The 14,279-nt window shown below is 40.0% G+C and overlaps 1 pseudogene; it reads right to left on the reverse strand.

The window, feature by feature from the left end:
• Nucleotides 1–10,409: 10,409 nt before the first annotated feature.
• On the reverse strand, nt 10,410–13,256 carry LOC783565 (serine/arginine repetitive matrix protein 1-like; annotated as a pseudogene).
• Between the last annotated feature and the right edge of the window lie 1,023 nt (nt 13,257–14,279).

Genomic DNA, 14,279 nt, shown 5'->3' on the forward strand with positions numbered 1-14,279 from the left:
TTTCAAGACATTTCCTTACCCTTTATGAATTGATTTTTATTTCTAAAAATAAAACAAGTGAACATATGCTTTTTGATGAGTTTGAGTTATAGTGCCTAGCAATTATTTACTCTAGCTGGCCTCAAATTTAATCACCTGGGATCAATTAATTTGAATTTAATTTTAAAAATTCACCATTTAAATAACTTACAGCAACATGGATAAACCTGGAGAACATTTGACTAAGTGAAATAAGCCAGAAACAGAAAGACAAATACTGTGTGATATTATTTATATGTAGAATCTAAAAAAAGTCAGATTTTTAGTAACAGATAATAGAATGGGAATTCCAGGGGCTTGTGGGCTGGAGAAATTGGTCAAAGAGTATAAATGTTCAGTTACAAAATGCGTAAGTTCTGGAGACCTAATATATAGCATGAAGAGTATGGTTAATAAGATTATATTGTAAACCTAAAATTGCCAAGAAAGTAAATTTCAAGTGTTCTCACTAAAAAAAAAAAAAAAAGGCAAAACCCCCCACAAAACTGTGAGATGATGCTGTTATTTTGTCTCCAAGTTATGTTTGGCTCTTTGCCACCCCTTGGACTGTAGCCCACCAGGCTCCTATTTTCATTGGATTTTCCAGGCAAGAATACTGGAGTGGGTTGCCATTTCCTTCTCCAAGAGATCTTCCCAACCCAGGGATCAAATTACATCTCCTGCATCGGCAGGTGGATTCTTTACCTCTGTGTCACCTGCTGTCCAATACCAAACACCTAGTGGGTGGTAAAGTCAAGATTCGAATCTGGATTCACAATCCATGTTTGTTCTGTATTCAACACCTTGCTGTTCCCAGAGAGAAGGTATCAGTTCTGATATTTAGGATAAATTGTGAATTGCAAGAGATGGGAGATTGACTTCTTTGTCTTTGCTGGCTAACATAAATTGAGCATTAATTGGTAAGACTCAAGAAATCTAGAAACAAGAAAAAAATAGGAAAAATGAGTTTTGTTTAGATCATGAATTTTTCATTGGCACACACTCAGGAAAAATTAAGGAAACCCTAGTATAAACCAACTGTGAATAGTTTTTTATAGCATATATAGATATATAGTAAAATATATCATATTTTACACCAGTTGAAATAGACATTAATGACACTTTGTGTATAACTATCAAACAGGACCTATAATTTTGAGTTGAGGATGGACAGAAAATTTACTTTATTAGAGAAAACTTCATAAGGCTCAGAATTGCAACAGTGGGCCTAAGTCTACCGGAATATGAGCTAAGGAAGAACAGCCATATAAGCAACATGCTAATCTTACCTCATCTCCTCTAATCCTTTCTCTTTCACCATGGGATATACAATGCTTAAAATTCTATCAGATAACTTTTAAGGAAGGTAAATTTTGCCAAAATGCTCCCAAGGACAAGAAATTTCATGATAGATAGCCTAGGTATTTGGAAGAAGAAAATTTCAAAGGGTAATCTAGAAGGAACACCCACCCCCCCCCCAAAAAAAAAAAATAAAGGAAGAAGAAATCCTCCCTTTATAGAACATTTCTCTAAGGTACAATGTTGCTTTATGAGCTTCAGAGGTGGCCACTATTGGTAAAGAATTCACCTGCTAGGAGTCACAAGAGATGTGAGTTCAATCCCAGGGTCAGGAAGATTCCTCTGGAGAAGGAAATGGTAACCTACGCCAGTACTCATGCCTGGAAAATCCCATGAACAGAAGAGTTACCTGGAGAATTCCATGGACAGAACAGCCTGGCAGGTTACAGTCCATGAGGTCACAAAGACATTACTGAGTGACTGAACACATGAATACAATGGTGCCTAACATAAAGTCTAGATTCTCTGTGCTAAGAATGGTTGGATTATTACTAGAGGGAAGATGGTTTGAACAGCAGAGGTCACATAAATGAATTTAAATAAATGGCGCTAATAATAAAATAATATTTGAAAAGAAAGTTGTGAGTCTGGTTCATTTCAGTTCAGTTGTTCAGTCGTGTCCAATTACTTGCAACTCCATGTACTGCAGCACGACAGCCTTCCCTGTCCTTCACCAATCCCAGAGCTTGCTCAAACTCATGGACGGTAAGGCCATCCAACCATCTCATCCTCTGTCATCCCCTTCTCCTCCTGCCGTCAATCTTTCCCAGCATCAGGCTCTTTTCTAATGAGTTAGCTCTTCTCATCAGGTGGCCGAAGTATTGGAGTTTCAGCTTCCAATGAATATTCAGGACTGGTTTCCTTTAGGATGGATTGGTTGGATCTCCTTGCTATCCAAGGGACTCTCAAAAGTTTTCTCCAACACCACAGTTCAAAAGCATCAATTCTTCAGCACTCAGCTTTCCTTACAGTCCAACTCTCACATCCATACATGACTACTGGAAAAGCCATAGCTTTGACTAGATGGACCTTTGTTGGCAAAGTAATGTCTCTGCTTTTTAATATACAGTCTAGGTTGGTCATAGTTTTTCTTTCAAGGAGCAAGTGTCTTTTAATTTCATGGCTGCAGTCACCATCTGCAGTGATTTTGGAGCCTCCCAAAATAAAATCTGTCACCGTTTCCACTGTTTCCCCATCTATCTGCCATGAAGTGATGGGACCAGATGCCAAGATCTTAGTTTTCTGAATGTTGACTTTTAAGCCAACTTTTTCACTCTCCTTGGAGAAGGCAATGGCACCCCACTCCAGTACTTTTGCCTAGAAAATCTCATGGATGGAGGAGCCTGGTAGGCTGCAGTCCACGGGGTCGCTAGAGTAGGACACGACTGAGCGACTTCACTTTCACTTTTCACTTTCATGCATTGGAGAAGGAAATGGCAACCCACTCCAGTGTTCTTGCCTGGAGACTCCCAGGGACGGGGAAGCCTGGTGGGCTGCCGTCTATGGGGCCGCACAGAGTCGGACACGACTGGAGTGACCTAGCAGCAGCAGTAGCAGTTCACTCTCCTCTTTCACTTTCATCAAGAGGCTCTTTAGTTCTTCTTCACTTTCTGTCTAAGGGTAGTGTCATCTGCATATCTGAGGTTATTGATATTTCTTCCAGCAATCTTGATCCAAGCTTGTGCTTCATCCAGCCTGACATTTTGCATGATGTACTAAGCAGGATGACAATTTACAGCCTTGAAGTACTCCTTTCCTTATTTGGAACCAGTCTGCTGTTCCATGTCCAGTTCTAACTGTTGCTTCCTGACCTGCATACAGATTTCTCAGGATGCAGGTCTGGTGGTCTGGTATTCCTTTCTCTTTCAGAATTTTCCACAGTTTGTTGTGATCCTCACAGTCAAAGGGTTTGAATAGTCAATAAAGCAGAAGTAGATGTTTTTCTGAAACTCTCTTGCTTTTTTGATGATCCAGCAGATGTTTGTAATTTGATCTCTGGTTCCTCTGCCTTTTCTAAATCCAATTTGAACATCTGGAAGTTCATGGTTCATGTTCTGTTTAAGCCTGGCTTGGAGAATTTTGAGCATTACTTTGCTAGCGTGTGAGATGAGTGCAATTGTGTGGTGGTTTGAACATTCGTTGGCACTGCCTTTCTTTGGGATATGAATGAAAACTGACCTTTTCCAGTCCTGTTGCCAGTGCTGAGTTTTCCAAATTAGCTGGCATATTGAGTGCAGCACTTTCACAGCATCATCTTTGAGAATTTGAAATAGCTCAACTGGAATTCCATCATCTCCACTAGCTTTGTTCATAGTGATGCTTCCTAAAGCCCACTTGACTTCACATTCCAGCATGTCTGATTCTAGGTGAGTGATCACACCATAATGATTATCTTGGTCATGAAGTTCTTCTTTTTGTATATAGTTCTTCTGTGTATTCTTGCCACCTCTTCTTAATGTCTTCTGTTTCTGTGAGCGTGGAGAGAATCTATTTGATATTCTCAAGATTCAAGAACCTCTAGTAATCCATGATGCACATAACACACCTTTTTTTGTGACAAAATAGCTTCAGGGGAACGTCTGTCCACCAGGGGGCGAGTCACCATTGTTTACCATTTAGGAAATTTCTAAATTTATTTTGAGAACTCTCTCATTCACTCTGTCTTCCTTGTTGTCTTACTGATCATTTGGTTATCTTTCAAGACTACTTTTGGTCTCTTCTAATTTCATCGTGGAGCTCTAAGAGCTGAAGTTGGCTGGGAGTTAATATTGTGTCATTTAGAAACCAACAGGAATCATTTTAAGATTGGAATAAAACTCTTCAAACTTTCCGTATTTAAAGCTTAAATTCTTTGTTCTGTGAAGCTTGATGTTTCTGTTGAGGTAGAAACTTTTGCAAATAGGATGAGAACAACCTAGTTTTCCATGATTTACATGCTTTGGATGGTTGCAGTCCATTGCTAATTTGCTGGGGATCTTTTAGACCTTACTTAGAACAATTCTCATTAAAATTGATGCCAAAGCAGTACTACTTGACACTTAGAAAGAATCCTTTACTACTGTCTAATGCTTCTCAAAAAGCTCATTACCAAAAATCCTTTATTTTCAGTTAATAAAGAGTATAGATTTTTGAAACTATATAACATAATCCTTGGTGTACAGAAGGTACTACTGGAGACATTTTGCCTTTGTCAACATAAAAAAGGAGATTTCTCTCTCTCTCTACACACGAACACACACACACACACACACTCACACACATACATCCTTATTATACTTTCAGGACATGTGGCAAATGTAAAATTGAAGGTAAAAACTGAGCTTTCTCAGCCAGTTGATTTTTAATACTTCAACCTGAAGAAAACAGAGGCTGTGTATCAATAATAGAAAACATGATTTTCTACGTGCCTTGCAAGGCAGAGCCTTTGTAAGGCAAATGCCTTATAGGGATCAGAATTAAGCAACATAATGGAGAACAGCAGCTGATGTGGTTTCTGAGGCATGTCATAAATCGTGTTCTATTTCACTCTGAAAATGTCTCTGCTGGCAATCACCTCTGCATTCAGGGGTCAAGTGGAATACTCATCTCCTATTAAATCCAATGCAAACTACAAAGCAAAGCTTAGTGGCTGTGTTGTGGTTTATTTCTCAAGGGACTCGTAATTACAAGTGAAAAAGCCCTGGACATCTCTCATGATAGACGGTTTTGTAAAGAAATATACCAATGCACATGTGTTGCTTAGCAACATGGCTTTCATAAGGAAAAGCCAATGGTTGAGTCTTTCAGAAAGTCATCACTGTAAGTGTATCCCAATGCCTTCAGTGAAAAGTTGAGAAAATCGAAAAAAAAAAAAAAGTACAAACACTTTTGACCCCACCATTGATGCTAAACTAGTAATGCTTATGTGTAGGTTCCAATATTTATTTACTCATGCAAGAAATCACATGTTTTGGAACATCTGCTACAAGCTAAGCATGCACTCCTACTGTGATGTCAATATCTTACCCCGTCAGAACAGCATCCACTATCTCTTAAAGAAGTAGATGATTACAAGTAAAATGATTACCTTATCATAGTATTCCCATACTTGTTAATGGCCAAATTAGAAAGAGGAGCAATACTGAAGGGACTATTATATAAAACATGTTTTGTCGAGGTAGCCTTCTCTAATTACATTAAGTCCAAAGCAGTAAATAAGAATGGAAATTCTATTATAAAAAAAAAAAAAAAAAAAAAACCGAGCTGGATGCTGTATTAGATATTTAACAAAGTATGTACTCAAATCAGTTCAGTTCAGTCGCTCAGTCATGTCCGACTCTTTACAACCCCACGAAACGCAGCACGCCAGGCCTCCCTGTCCATTACCATCTCCTGGAGTTCACTCAGACTCACGTCCATCGAGTCAGTGATACCATCCAGTCATCTCATACTCTGTCGTCCCCTTCTCCTCCTGCCCCCAATCCCTCCCAGCATCAGAGTCTTTTCCAATGAGTCAACTCTTCGCAGGAGGTGGCCAAAGTACTGGAGTTTCAGCTTTAGCATCAGTCCTTCCAAAGAACACCCAGGGCTGATCTCCTTTAGAATGGACTGGTTGGATCTCCTTGCAGTCCAAGGGACTGTCAAGAGTCTTCTCCAACAACACAGTTCAAAAGCATCAATTCTTCGGCGCTCAGCCTTCTTCACAGTCCAACTCTCACATCCATACATGACCACTGGAAAAACCATAGCCTTGACTAGACGGACCTTTGTTGGCAAAGCAATGTCTCTGCTTTTCAATATGCTATCTAGGTTGGTCATAACTTTTCTTCCAAGGAGTAAGCATCTTAATTTCATGGCTGCAGTAACCATCTGCAGTGATTTTGGAGCCCAGAAAAATAAAGTCTGGCACTGTTTCTCCATCTATTTGCCATGAAGTGATGGGACCAGATGCCATGATCTTAGTTTTCTGAATGTTGACTTTTAAGCCAACTTTTTCACTCTCCTCTTTCACTTTCATCAAGAGGCATTTTAGTTCCTCTTCACTTTCTGCCATAAGGGTGGTGTCATCTGCATATCTGAGGTTACTGATATTGCTCCTGGCAATCTTGATTCCAGCCTGTGCTTCTTCCAACCCAGCATTTCTCATGATGTACTCTGCATAGAAGTTAAATAAGCAGGGTGACAATATACAGCCTTGACGTACTCCTTTTCCTATTTGGAACCAGTCTGTTGTTCCATGTCCAGTTCTAACTATTGCTTCCTGACCTGCATATAGGTTTCTCAAGAGGCAAGTCAGGTGGTCTGGTAGTCCCATCTCTTTAAGGATTTTCCACAGTTTATTGTGATCCACACAGTCAAAGGCTTTGGCATAGTCAATAAAGCAGAAATAGATGCTTTTCTGGAACTCTCTTGCTTTTTCCATGATCCAGTGTATGTTGGCAATTTGATCTCTGGTTCCTCTGCCTTTTCTAAAACCAGCTTGAACATCTGAAAGTTCACGGTTCACGTATTGCTGAAGCCTGGCTTAGAGAATTTTGAGCATTACTTTACTAGCGTGTGAGATGAGTGTAATTGTGCAGTAGTTTGAGCATTCTTTGGCATTACCTTTCTTTGGGATTGGAATGAAAACTGACCTTTTCCAGTCCTGTGGCCACTGCTGAGTTTTCTAAATTAGCTGGCATATTGAGTGCAGCACTTTCACAGCATCATCTTTCAGGATTTGAAAGAGCTCAACTGGAATTCCATCACCTCCACTAGCTTTGTTTGTAGTGATGCTTTTTAAGGCCCACTTGACTTCACATTCTAGGATATCTGGCTCTAGGTCAGTGATCACATCATCGTGATTATCTGGGTCATGAAGATCTTTTTTGTACAGTTCTTCTGTGTATTCTTGCCACCTCTTCTTAATATCTTCTGCTTCTGTTAGGTCCATACCATTTCTGTCCTTTATCGAGCCCATCTTTGCATGAAATGTTCCCTTGGTACCTCTAATTTTCTTGAAGAGATCTCTAGTCTTTCCCATTCTGTTGTTTTCCTCTATTTCTTTGCATTGATCACTGAAGAAGGCTTTCTTATCTCTTCTTGCTATTCTTTGGAACTCTGCATTCAGATGCTTATATCTTTCCTTTTCTCCTTTGCTTTTCACTTGTCTTCTTTTCAAAGCTATTTGCAAGGCCTCCCCAGACAGCCATTTTGCACTTTTGCATTTCTTTTCCATGAGGATGGTCTTGATCCCTGTCTCCTATAGAAAGTCACCAACCTCATTGCATAGTTCATCAGGCACTCCATCTATCAGATCTAGTCCCTTAAATCTATTTCTCACTTCCACTGTATAATCATAAGGGATTTGATTTAGGTCAAACCTGAATAGTCTAGTGGTTTTCCCTACTTTATTCAATTTAAGTCTGAATTTGGCAATAAGAAGCTCATGATCTGAGCCACAGTCAGCTTCCGGTCTTATTTTTGCTGACTGTATAGAGCTTCTCCATCTTTGGCTGCAAAGAATATAATCAATGTGATTTCAGTGTTGACCATCTACTGATGTCCATGTGTAGAATATTCTCTTATGTTGTTGGAAGAGGGTGTTTGCTATGACCAGTGCGTTCTCTTGGCAAAATTATATTAGCCTTTGCCGTGCTTCATTCTATACTCCAAGGCCAAATTTGCCTGTTACTCTTGGTGTTTCTTGACTTCCTACTTTTGCATTCCAGTCCCCTATAATGAAAAGGACATCTTTTTTGGGTGTTAGTTCTAAAAGGTCTTGTAGGTCTTCATAGAACCGTTCAACTTCAGCTTCTTCAGCTTTACTGGTTGGGGCATAGACTTGCATTACTGTGATATTGAATGGTTTGCTTTGGAAAGAAACAGAGATCATTCTGTTGTTTCTGAGATTGCATCCAAGTACTGCATTTCAGACTCTTTTGTTGACCACGATGGCTAATCCATTTCTTCTAAGGGATTCCTGCCTACAGTAGTAGATACAATGATCATCTGAGTTAAATTCACCCATTCCAGTCCATTTGAGTTTGCTGATTCCTAGAATGTCGACATTCACTCTTGCCATCTCCTGTTTGACCACTTCCAATTTGCCTTGATTCGTAGACCTGACATTCCAGGTTCCTATGTAATATTGCTCTTTATAGCATCAGACTTTGCTTCTATCACCAGTCACATCCACAACTGGGTATTGTTTTTGCTTTGGCTCCATCCCTTCATTCTTTATGGAGTTATTTCCCCACTGATCTCCAGTAGCATATTGGGCACCTACTGACCTGGGGAGTTCCTCTTTCAGTATCCTACCATTTTGCCTTTTCATACTGTTCATGGGGTTCTCAAGGCAAGAATACTGAAGTGGTTTGCCATTCCCTTCTCCAGTGGACCACATTCTGTCAGACCTCTCCACCATGACCTGCCCATCTTGGGTGGCCCCACAGGGCATAAAATGATTGTTATAAGTAGCAATCTCATAGAGTAGAGGAACACTTCTGAAGACTTCTTACACATTCTTCTATGTGTAAGAACACACATAGAAGCAGTCGAGCATTCCAAAATGTGAAAACAATAGAGCAATATCTCAAACAAAAGCAAATGCATATACAAGTATTGGATGAGAGGAAATTGATAAATAATTTGGAGTGTGGAAAGAAACAAATTAGAAAAAGAAGGTTGGAACCAAATCATAGATTATTATGTGAAAGAACTATACTGAAAAGATGAATTTGGATTCAGACCGAGCTAGGGTTACCAGCTTCAAAAATTATTAGCTGGGTGTTGTTTAGCATGTTATTTGTTTTCCCTGATTTCTAGTGCCAACCACACAGAGTTGTGAAAATTAAGTAAGTTATCTTGTGCAAAGGTGAGACCTCATATTTAATTAGCAACAAGAGACAGGCAGTTTATATAAATGAGCACAAGAGAGTCTCACATAAGGATTCAGTACATCATATTTCAAATAGTATCTTAGGTTCTGTTTTTATTTTTCATGAACACAGTTGGCCAGTATGGTTAGTGTATTCAGTATGTAGAAATAGTCTTTCACAAAGAAATATGTTCTTTCTTTCATATTTTTAAAAACATAGAGACCTCGATATTTTTTTCACTTTGCTAGAGACTAGAGTTCAAGAAATATTATTTCACCACTTTTTAAATTTTACCTTATGACAAAAACAGTGCAAATACATTAACAACTTCTAATCATGTTAATTCTCAGATTGAAAGAAAGTGGTGAACCGCAGGACCATATCCCAGGATAAAAGGAAATATATATATATATTTTTTTAATTTAGAAATTTATTCTGTTTAATCCACAAGCTTTATATAGCTTTAGTTAAAATAAAAAAAAAAAAAAAAAAACAGAAACAAAAACAGTGAAAACAAGACACTATTTCAAAGTCTGGGCCCTTCCAGCTTTCCAAATACAAGAGCTCTGAAAGTTGTATATACCGACTGGAACAAGACAAAGTTATGAACGGAGCCGTGACATTTCATAAAACAAAATTTTATGTAACTGAAGGATCCTTCCTGGGGCTAATTAGTAGCCTTTACAAAAAAAGAGAAAAGAATGAAATTCCAGTGTTTCAAATCAACTTGTTACACATCTATATAAACCCACAGTGTCCTGGCAAACAACATGCTTTCATTTTCTGTCTCATCTTAGAGCTCGAATCCTGATTCATTTCAGCAGAGACTCCACAGGCAACAGGAAAGATTGTGGCATTAAAATATTCATTTATACTTTTGTGGTAGTTCAACAGTGGTTTTATTTCTGGGCAAGCTTGCAAACCATCAAGGTTGAAAGCATCATAACTTAAATGGGTGCTAAGACTCAAATGAGAAAAAGGGAAAAGGAAAGAAAAAGTAGAAAGAAAAACCTCTGGGAATAGCCAGGGGTATTTAAAGGAACCATAAGAATGCCAACAATATTTAAAAAGGGGATTTTTCTTTTTTGGCTTAAAATACTTCACTCTAAACGAATTTATGTCAGCTGTCAATGAAAGAATGTCCCTAATACACTGTGGATACCTTTTGCAATGTAAATCCATGCCCTTTTTTTTACATGGTGAACTTCAACCTAGCAATTATTACAACAAATGTTATAGTCTAAAGCTCAAACACATTTTAGCAATTTTGAAATTGAATTGCGTACAAACCAAATAAAATTTACATCATAACAAACATTTCCACCTAGGACTGTGGGGACACTTGAGCCTTCTGCATTGATCTCAGGGCCTTTTCACGCAGGTGCTTTTCTAAGTCATCAAGGTTATCTTCAGCCTCACTTTCAGTCTCCTTCTTAGGCTCTGGCTCTGCCTCTGGTTCTTCCTGTGCTGATGTGGTTGTGGGAGCAGCTACAGCTGCAGGGGTTATAGCAGCTGTAGCAGCAGCAGCTACAGCCTTCTCATTTTTGTGTCTTTTTGTGCTTCTGTGCTTCTTATCCTTTTTGTGTTTCTTGTCCTTCTTTTTCTTCTTTGTCTTTCCACCTCCTTCTGGGTCTGAATTCCTTGCCAGTGATGGGCTTGGTATTGGGCTTTTAGCCTTTTTAACCGGCACCGCTGGTGACCAGTTGGTGGAGGGTGACTGAGACTGGACAGGTGACGGAGGTGCTGGGGGCTTTTTAGCTGCTGGCTCAGGAGATCCCGAGACAGATTGGGAAGATGAGACCCTCCTTACCGACTGAGGGCTTGGTGAGGCAGCTTTTTATCTTTTAGGGTTCCGGAGTCCTGGAGACTATCCTAATGGGCCTAGAACTTGGAGATGGGGACTGCCTTCTTTGGGGTGACAATGATGCTCCTCTTTGAACAGGTGGAGGACTTGAGGTCTGAGGAGCGCGAGGCCATGGTGAGGGTGAATACTGTTTTTTTGGCTGTGGTGACTGGGCCTCACGGGCAGATCAACTCGGGGAAGACCCTTTCTTATGCTTTGATGACAATGAAGGCGAACGTCTCTTGGTGAATGGGGAGCTTCCTTGTTTGGGAGGTGGTGAATGGGAAACCTGTCGCTTTGGTGTTAGAGATGGTGATGCCCTTCGTTTAGGAGGGGGAGGCCGTTCTTCTCTTTGGAGGTGGAGAAGGAGAGTTTCTCCTCTGTATTGGAGGAAAGTATCTTCTTGGGGAAGGTGAACGACGACATGGAGGAGGAGACGGAGTCCTTCGACGTGGTGGTGGTGTGGAAGACCTGTGTCGACGAGGTGGAGGAGCAGGAGAAGGAGAACGTCGCCTTCTGGAGGGAGGTGGGGAGGGACTTCTCCTCCGTCTACCATGAGGGGAAGCCTCTTTCTGGCGCTTTCGAGGTGATGGAGAGGCACTCCAGGAAGGGGAATGTCTCCGTCGCCTGCCTACCTCACCATTCTTCACAAGGGACCTTTTGGGTCGTTCATCTTCTGAGGAAGAGGAGCCAGAATAAGATGAAGACTGCTGGTTCTGTCATCTATATTGGCGTCTCTGCAGCACAGAATCTGCTGCAGCCATTTTGCCACCTTTATCTTCTTCTGATTCAGATAACTCTACTTTCCGAGGCTTCGGTGCTGGTGAAGGGGATTCTCTTTTCTTAGTACCTTTATGTTTTGTCACTTTACCTGAAGTTCTCCCTGGAGAGACAGAAACACGACTTCTCCTTGTATGGTTTGACTGCTGGGGTGTTCGGGAATGACGAGTTTTTGGCGGCGGAATAGCTGGAGGTGATGGCCTATGCCTTCGCGTCAGAGGACTTGCTGAAGGAGATAACCTACGAGTTTTTCGAGGAGGGCTAGATGTCCTCTTCGGAGGCTTCTTTGGTGGTGACTGGGAACTAGACGAAGAAGATGATGAACTACTCCCAGACAAGGATGCCGATGAATGCCTTCTTCGTCTCACTGGAGATCTACTCCTATGCCTTGGTGGAGGAGGCATGCGTCTCGGTGGGGTTCTTCTTAGAGGAGATGGCCTTCTTCTTGGGTTTGGCTGTCTTTTAGGTGAGTATGATCTTGACCGAGATCTATGGTGCCTTCTTGGTCTAGTATGAGAAGGAGAGCGAGAACGTGTCTGGGATCTTGACTTGGAACATGACCGAGATCTTGGCCGGGTTTTTCCTTTTCCTTTTCCTTTTTGGAGTTTTTCTCCGGAGAAGGTTCTTTAGGCTCTAGTACTGGTTCAGTCTTGGAAACTTTCAGAATGTCATTAGTAGAAGTGGCCTCTTGTAGTGACGGTTCTTTTACTTTCACTGATGGCTCTGGGAGCTCTGGAATTTTTTCCTTCTTCTCTGGAGCAGAGGAAGGACTCCGGCTTTTGGTTCTGTGACAGGGAGATAGAGAATGACTGCGCTTTCTCTGTCCCCTGACAGGGAAAGATCGTCTTCGAGGGGAAGGAGAACTGGATTTGCATCTTCTTGGGCTTTGAGACGGCTCCCTGTTTTCTCTTCTGCTTTATTTTTCTTCTTTATCCCTCTTATCCTTGTCTTCATTTTGCTTTTTCATAGATGCCAACTTTTCTTGTTCAATCTGTCTCTGTTGTATTTCTTCCTTCTTCAGTTCTAGGAGAGCAGAAGGGATTCCAGTGATGTTTTCTTGTGCATTTAACAGTAGGAGCCACAGTTCTCCTGTAAATTCCCTAGCATTTTTTCCATTCAAAAACCTGGTCAGGTTGATTTGCATCATTTTTGAATCTGGATTCTTCACTTCCAGCTGATTGAATATAAACTCAATCACAACATCATCTTCAAACCCAAGGATTTTCATTACTTGTTTTGTTATACAAGGCTTTATAACCTCCAAAATTGCTTTGCTCATGTCCACCTTTTTTTCCTAGGCATTCTGCTAATTTCAGCTGCTTCAGTAGCTTCTTCTGTTTGTTGCTGAACCGATTATCCTGTTCTGCACTTGTTCCGCAGAAGAATCCTGCATCCATCTTGCTGCCTCGCTCAGAGATCACTCCCTATCCCCAAAAGGAAATATTTTGACAGTTTTAGTAGATTGTCCTTTAGGAGTCAGGCTAAGACTTATAAGATTTCAAAAATAATCAGAGTACCAATATATCTTTCTATCTCTTCCTTTAAAAATTTTGAAAACCTGTTCAATTAAAAAAAAAAAGAACATTGGGGCAATTGATGTATGTCATTTGAATAAAATTTGAAAGAATCCTTGGCCTTCAGAGATTCTCTATAACTACTTACTGAACAAATGAATGATAACTGAATTATTCATTGATTGAATAGATGAAAGCAGGGCCGATTTGACCCACTGTTTTTGAATTCTGAAGTGAAGTATGTATCAATATGCCAGCAAATAGTTCTCAGTAAATCTTTATTCTTGTTGTTGGCCAATCACTGAACAGCTTTAAGGAGAAGGATGATGTTATCTGAACTGATTTAAGAAGGATATTCTGTTTTATCAATTAAATTTAGTTGTATGCAACACAGAGACTAGATTTATATAGGAAGTAATCAGACAGAGGAAAGTCATTGCAATATTGCCTGAAAAGAGCTTGCAAAAGTCCATGTAAGAGAGAAGCAAAGAAATAGGAACAAATGGTAGCTATTGAGAACATTTTAAAAGAACAGCCTAATCTAATTTGTTGTAAATGAAGATTAAGAGAAGGATAAAAACCAAACCAACCTGAAGATTTTGAGTCTTGGTTACAGAAGTAAAGGGCTTATCTTAGTAGAAATAAGGAGGTATAAGAATGAGTCCAAATTTCACAAGCTGCCTTTGAGATATTGATGGTTAACAAACATGGCAAGAGATACCTAGAAATTAGTTGACATGCAAGACTTTTCTTTGAAACTAGTTAAGATTTTGAATGCAAATTTTTAAACTACATGTAAAATTGATAGTGAAAAGCATGAAAGAAGATGCAGCTATCCTGGGAGGAGTCATAGGGTATTAAAAAAAAAAAAAAGCATGGTACTCCATTTTGCAAAATGAGTACATTTTGAGGACTGAAAAGAAGGAC

Source organism: Bos taurus, chromosome 1, assembly GCF_002263795.3.
Source record: "Bos taurus isolate L1 Dominette 01449 registration number 42190680 breed Hereford chromosome 1, ARS-UCD2.0, whole genome shotgun sequence".
Lineage (NCBI taxonomy): Eukaryota > Metazoa > Chordata > Mammalia > Artiodactyla > Bovidae > Bos > Bos taurus.